General features: G+C 41.2%; 1 long non-coding RNA gene across 1 annotated transcript; it reads right to left on the reverse strand.

Moving 5' to 3' along the window:
• Window positions 1-377: 377 nt before the first annotated feature.
• On the reverse strand, window positions 378-4,785 carry LOC120085855. The gene is made up of 3 exons (XR_005484054.1): window positions 1,730-4,785; window positions 1,537-1,645; window positions 378-558 (listed from the first exon to the last, which is right to left on the reverse strand). It is a non-coding gene; the product is annotated as an uncharacterized LOC120085855 (long non-coding RNA).
• Between the last annotated feature and the right edge of the window lie 3,098 nt (window positions 4,786-7,883).

The following is a 7,883-nucleotide window of genomic DNA, read 5'->3' on the forward strand; positions in this document are numbered from 1 at the left end:
AAACATTTTCAATTTTGTAAAATTAAAATTTAGATTTGAATTTTTAACTAAATTTGATTTTGGTGAAAATTTAACGAAAATTGAAAATGAAAAAGTTTTTTTTTTTTTTTTTTTAAATTTAGAAATTGGAAAATTCCAAGATAGTGGAATTTTCCAATTTTAAATTTGTGTGTGTTAATCCTAAATTAAACATCTATCCCACTTGACTATTGCTTTTTGAGGTGTCCTTGTAACGACCTGACCCTCTAGGACTCAAGTTAGGCCATTACTAAATACATGCATGCATGAAACTTAAAACGACACCCTTTTATGGTGAAATAAATGCTAAATAAATAAGATAAGTTCAAAAGTCCTTCATTAAATTCAAATATTAAAAACAAACAATAGGGTACCCATAAATCATAAATGATAATAAATAAGTCTAAAAAAAATTCTTAATAGTAAGTTTCAAACATCAAAACTGAAAGTTAGATTTCTCATGAGCGGAAGCATAAAACTGGTCCGAGTGGCTCGATCAAGAACTCCGCTTGTCAATCACCGGTGCATCTCTACCTTTACCTGAAACAACAACATAAGAAGGGATGAGTATAAAATACTTAGTAAGTAACCTCACTGCTAGGATCAAGCTACGCATCTATGTCCTCTAGATACCTACCTTTGGTGGAACATATAAACTGCTCTAGTCCTCATGGGACACATACATACATGAAAAGCTTATTTCTATCCTACTGTAGTTAAGTATGCCCACTACCTCTAGTAAGTCTCGTAGGACCTACAACCTCTGGTGAATCCCAAAGGAAACACAACCCCTGGTGAGTCCCGAAGGAAACACAACCCCTAGTGAGTCTCGAAGGAAACACAAACCTTGGTGAGTCCCGAAGGAAACACAACCCCTGGTGAGTCTCAAAGGAAACACAACCCCTAGTGAATCTTGAAGGAAACACAACCCTTGGTGAATCCTAAAGGAAACACAACCCCTCTGGGTGAATCCCGAAGGAAACACAATCTCTGGTGAATCTCGAAGGAAATACAACATCTAATGGACATTTAACTAATCAGTAAAGACACTATCACAGTCTCAACATCACAAGTATCACAACATGGTTCTACAACATACATATATACCTCAACATCATGGCTCTACAACATGCATATATGCCTCAATAGCCCATATCAAATACAACATCAGTGAATCAAGTATCATCTCATATTAGCATGCAAGTATCTACGTGTATAAATAAATCTTTCGGATTTTCATACAAGAACATATATTGGTCATACTATACTATTCGTCTATCATGCTATCGTTTTGTCATAATATTCATCTATCATGCTAGCATATATCTAGTGTCTGGCCCGTGGGCAGTTCCAGTAGTAAGATTACTTACCACAAATCGTAAGTCTAAATATTTACTTCCAAGCAACTACTCGATAATGAAACACAAATTAAACCTACAACATAAACCTAAGATTTAATTCACACTAAGGCCTAATTCCACCCATCAATTCGTACCATGAACCCCAAAAATGATTTACCTAAAGTGTGGCTTGATCGACGGTCACTTCCAGACTTTGGCTTCCTAAATCTCCAATAAAATCAACAAAGAAAAACAACCTCTAATTCTGATGGACAACGACCTTAAACCTTCGAAATACAATAGTTAAGTCATTACTTAATCCAATCATTAGTGGGTGTTCGAAGATCAACCTCAAGAACCATAAATGTTACCAAATTTCTTGTTGGCAATGAACTCGAACCCGCTTGACGGCCGCTTCAACAGTTTCCCAGACTCAAATCGAAAGCCAAAAGTATAATTTAGATAAATTAGATTTCATTCCAAACATAATGTGTATCCCATCTTTTACCCAAAACTTCATAAAGTAGATCTTACCTATATCTAAGATTCCGACGAAAACCCACATGACAGTGGCCTACTGTTAAAAACTGATGGGTGCCAGCAGATTTGAGAACCCGTCGATTGGACTAGCGGTAGCGGTGTGGGGAAACATGGACGACAACTGGGTTTCTGGTTGCGCGGGTCTACAGTTGGAAAGAACATGAAGCGCCGGCTAAAGCGGCGCGGTTGGAGTGGCGGAGGGGCGGCAGACACGCGACACAACTGGAACACAAATCGACGGCTGGGGTGGCTAGCGGCACGCACTGCTTGTGGATCGGGGGTGGCAGCTCGTGGATGTTGGGCTTGATCGAATGGCGAATGGTTGACTTGGTTGGTCTTGCAGGGCGCGGCGAAAAATTGACGGACGGACGGCTGGAGGCTGGTTAGAGCTTGACGGTAGGGAGGAAAAATTTTGAGGGAGGGGGGTGTCGGCGGCGTGAGGAAGAAGACGAGAGGAAGGGGAAAAAAAGGAAAAAGAAAAATGAAAGAAAAAGAAAAGGAAATAAATAAAATATATTTATTTTATTTTATTTCCTTCCTATTCCCCTTTATTATTATTACTATTTTTTTCCTTTTTTTTTACCCATTCTTTTCCTTTCCATTTTTAAAAAAACAATTCTTGCCCTTGATTTCCAACACTAAACTCCATAATTAATTTTCAATATTAATTTTCACTTAAATGATTTACATTCCAGCAATTACACTTAAATGTCCAAAAATTTAAAAAATACCCTCAATTAATAAAAATTACTGAATTACATAAATAATAAAACAAAATTCGGGGTATTACATTCTTCCTTCCTTAAAGAACTTTTGTCCTCGAAAGTTCATTCCTGAAAAAGATCCGGGTACTGGGCCTTCATGTCATTCTCTCGATCCCAAGTAGTCTCCTTGAATTGGTGATTCTGCCACAATTTCACAAATGTAATCTCCCTACGGTTTTAATGTCTTTACCTCTCTAGCGAGAATCTCTACAGGTTTCTCCTCGTAGCTTAAGTTGTCATTCAACTGCAAGGGCTCAAAGTTGACTACATGGGATGGGTATGCTACATACTTTCTCAGCATCAAAACATGGAAGACATTGTGAACTGAAGACAGTGCTGGAAGCAATGGCAAATGGTAAGCTACGGGGCCAACTCGTTATAAGACCTCGAAAGGTCCACGGACTCAACTTCTCTTTCCTGCCAAACCTTAGAATATCTTTCATGAGTGCTACTTTTAAGAATACCTTAACACCAGTTTCAAATTCTAGGTCTTTGCGTCTCACATCAACATAAGCTCTTATGTTTGCTCTGAGCTGTTCAGTTCTTTGATCCATTCCGTGGCGCGAAATCCATCATTGGCTAAACAATCATTTGGTTATGCCATTTTGGGCTTTGCATACATGCCCTGATCTTCTGTATTGCCTTATTCGTGGTCTGCACTAGTTCAAGTCCTAACAATTTCCTCTCTCCTACCTCATCCCAACACACATGAGACTTGCAACTCTTTCCATATAGGGCCTCAAATGGCGACATCCTAATAGTGGATTGGTAGCTGTTATTATAAGCAAACTCCATTTAATGCAAGTGAACATCCCAACTTCCTGAAAACTCTATGGCACAGGCACGCAACATGTCTTCCAATATCTGATTCAATCGCTCTGTCTGCCCATCAGTCTGTGGGTGAACAGCTGTACTTAAATCCAACCGGGTCCCCAAAGCTGCCTGAAGACTTTTCATGAAGTTAGATGTGAAACGAGGGTCTCTGTCTGACACAATAAACACAGGCACTCAATGCAATCTCACCACCTTCTTCATGTATATCTGTGTCCACTTATTTACTGATAAGGTGGACTTTCCAGGTATGAAATGTGCTAATTTTGTAAGTCTGTTTACCAACAACCCAAATTACAGTGAAACCTTTGACTATCCATGGCAACCCCACGATGAAGTCCATAGACGCATGCTACCACTTCCATTCTGGCACCCTCAATGGCTGTAACAAGCCTGCTGGCTTCTGCCTCGAGTCTTTCACCTATTGGCACACCAAACACTTGCTGACGAACTCCACAATCTCTCTTTTCATATGATTCCACCAGTAATAATGTTTCAAGTCTTGGTACATCTTGGTGCTATCAGGATGAATCAAAAATAAGGAATTGTGAGCCTCTGACAACTACTCATTCTTAATATCATTATCTGCTGGCACGCACAAACTTCCCTGATATAGAAGACCACCCTTCGCTGATACAGAGAATTTGCCATCATGGCTTGACTCTACCCTATGAACTCTCTCCTCCAAATAAGGGTCACAACACTGCACATAAATAATTCTCTACCTTAGACTCGGTCGCACTGAAAACTGCGCTAACTGTGTCGTGACCTTCCTCACTACCACTGCAATTTCTGCCCACTCTAACTCCTTACACAAATGAGTCTGTCTAGTAATGAGGGCTGCTAAATAAGCCACCTTTCTACTTAGGGCATTTACCATTGGTGGTATAAAATTTCGCAGTCATAATTCTTCACTAGCTCTAACCACCTTATTTGCCTCATGTTCAACTTCTTTTGAGTGAAAAAGTACTTTAAACTCTTGTGGTTGGTGAAGATCTGTATCTTCTCTCTATATAAATAGTGCCTCCAGATCCTGAGAGCGAAAACCACTGCTGTTAATTCCAAGTCGTGTGTGGGATAATTCTGTCTTTAACTGACGTGAATTGTAAGTAACTACTTTTCCCTTTTGCATCAGTACGCATCCGAACCCCTTCTTGGACGCATCACTGTAAATGAAAAAACCACCTAATCCATCTGGTATTAATAGAACTGGGGCTGAAACCAACCTCTGCTTGAAATCTTGGAAACTGTTCTCACAAGCCTCATTCCAAACGAAAGGGGCTCCCTTCCAGGTCAACTGAGTCAATGGGGCGNTCACAAGCCTCATTCCAAACGAAAGGGGCTCCCTTCCAGGTCAACTGAGTCAATGGGGCGACTATGTAAGAGAAATTCTTTACAAATCATCTATAATAGCCTGCTAACCCTAGGAAACTGCGCACCTCACCAACTGTGGTTGGACGAGCCCAACTCGTAATTGCCTCAATCTTTGTAGGATCGGTAGAGACATATTCCTTCGATACTACATGCCCTAGAAAGGACACTTGCCTCAACCAAAACTCACATTTAGAAAACTTAGCATACAACTTATTGGCCCTCAACGTCTCCAAAACTTTCCGCAAATGCTCCTCATGTTCGGCCTCTGTCTTGGAATAAACCAAGATGTCATCAATAAAAACAATCATAAAGGTGTCGAAGAATTCCTTGAACACCCTATTCATCAGATCCATGAACACTATTGGGGCATTCGTTAAACCGAACGACATCATTATGAACTCATAATGCCCATATCTCGAGCGAAAAGCTGTCTTGGGTATGTCACTGTCCTTTATTCTTAGTTGATGGTATCCTGACTGGATATCAATCTTTGAGAACACTGTAGCTCCCTGCAACTGGTTGAACAAGTCATCAATCCTGGGAAGGGGATACTAGTTCTTGACGGTCACCTTGTTCAGCTCTCTGTAATCAATGCACAGACGTAACGATCCATCCTTCTTTTTCACAAACAAAATGGGTGCACCCCATGGTGACACACTAGGGTATATGAAATCCTTGTCCAACAACTCCTGCAATTAGACCTTCAGTTCCCTCAACTCTGCTGGTGCCATCCTGTATGAAGTCTTCGAAATAGGGGTTGTGCCTGGCTCTAACTCAATAGAAAAATCCAATAGCAAAATCTATCTCTCGTTGCGAGGGCAGTCCAAAATGATCCTCTGGAAAAACGTCTGGAAAATCTCTCACTACTGGCTCTGAAGTCAAGGTGACTTTAGCCTCTCTTGTGTCAACCACACTGGCCATAAAGCCTTAGGCTCCTTGGTCAAACAGTCTACTGGCCTTTAATGCGGAAATCACGTTAGGTAGGACCACGGTCTCAACCTCTTTAAACTTAAAACTGGCTTTCTATAGGGGGGGGTGGGGGGGGGGGGGCGGGGGGAGGGGGTTAACAGATGAACCTCCTTATGGGACAATCTAATGCTGAGCATGAATTAGGCACAACACATCACATGCTAATATCAAACACCAAAAACTCAACGCATAATCTAAAATTAATCAAAAGGGTCACGATCCTAATGTCTGATTTTGCTATCTCTAACTTGAATCATCGCTTTTCATCTTTTTTTTGTAGCTAACCATGATCTCTCTTGAATGAGTGGAAAATTAGACAATTCAAAGGCAAAAGGTTTTTTCTGACTCTAACATGGCATGCCTTACAAATACGGGAAAATATAACATGAGTGCGAAGAGCCAGAGTCAAACAAACCTAAAGCATGGTGTCCCCCCACAATGGGAACGTTATCTGTCAGCACTGTGGCCTGACTTTTCGGCCTCATGCTGAGTTGGTAGAAAACACCCTACCCTGCTGCTGCTGACGACTCGAGCCTCCTGAATGAGCTTACGCTGGCTGGGCCCCGAATTAGGCACATTCCTCCTTAGGGCAGTATCTCTGACATATGGCCCCTTACTGGCCACATCGAAACAAACCCAGAGCTGGCTAGGCAATGTCCCCAGTGTCACTTATCACAAGTAGTACAGATTGGCCTATCCCTCCTTGACAGTCACAACTTGGGAGCCCTGCTGTCCCCACTGACGTGGAGCATTCACTGTGTTCTGGTTCCTCTGCTGATGCTCAGGAGCCCTAGGCTCAGCCTTCCTTTCTGACCTGTAGAGGTCCCAACCCTAAGCGACCTCATGTACTCTTCTTCCGCCTGGGAATCAGCATTAATCCTCACAGTGGCCCGCAGTTCCACGACATACGTCTTGAGGTCCAAGACATGTACCATACCTCGCAGTCCGCTCCTCAGACCCTGGATGAATCTCTCTGTCCTCGCTGCCTCGGTGGCTACTAGTTTAGGAGAAAAGTAGGACAACTTATCAAATTCCTGCTCATATTCCTCCGACATTACTCATTTTCTTCAGTTCAAGAATTCTGCTTGCTTGTTGTACCGGGTGTTGGCCGAAAAATACTTCTCATAAAAATGCTCCTTGAATTACTCCCTGGTTGCAAGTTCCCCACCAGTATCAATCATTTTCTCTGCTGAACGCCACCATATTTCTACGTTGCCAGTCAACATGAAAACTGCACATTGGAGTTTGTGCTCTTCTGGGAACCTTATAAAACGGAAAATCATCTCGATAGATGAAAACCACATCTCTGCTTTAGTGAGGATGCAATGGCTTCACTAATTCTGGCTTCCATTGCCTTCTCATCGACTTGGGTCATAGGTGGATTTGGAGCTGTTGGGACAATCTGGCTACTCTCAGCTCCCTCTTCCTGCACCCCTCCTATAATAGTCTTTCTTGCTCTAGGTTTAGGTGCCATGTCCTATCATGAACTCGTCAATTAGTTTTTTACCTCTGGGTCTTTCTCAGAAATCATGCTATTAAAACATTACATCACTAATCTTATATATCCACTGAAAACTTTCATTAGTAAGACATACCTGGCGATGATGAGGAATCTGTTACTGAGCCACAGGGACTACCTAGACTTATGTAGTAAGTCAGTCTACAAAACCCACAACTGGGCTCTGATACCAACTGTAACGACCCGACACTCAAAGACTCAGGTTAGGCCATTACTAAATACATGCATGCATAGAACTTAAAACGACACTCTTTTATGGTGAAATAAATACTAAATAAATAAGATAAGTTCAAAAGTCCTTCATTAAATTCAAATATTAAAAAAAAAAAAACAGGGTACCCATAAATCATAAATGATAATAAATAAGTCTAAAAAACAATTTTTAATAGTCAGTTTCAAACATCAAAACTGAAAGTTAAAAAAACATGAAAAGAAATCTAAATCTCATGAGCGGAACATAAAACTGGTCCCAGTGGCTCGATCACGAATTCCGCTTATCAATCGCCGATGCATCTCTGCCTTTACCTG

Source organism: Benincasa hispida, chromosome 9 (genome assembly GCF_009727055.1).
Source record: "Benincasa hispida cultivar B227 chromosome 9, ASM972705v1, whole genome shotgun sequence".
In the NCBI taxonomy this organism is placed as follows: Eukaryota; Viridiplantae; Streptophyta; class Magnoliopsida; order Cucurbitales; family Cucurbitaceae; genus Benincasa; species Benincasa hispida.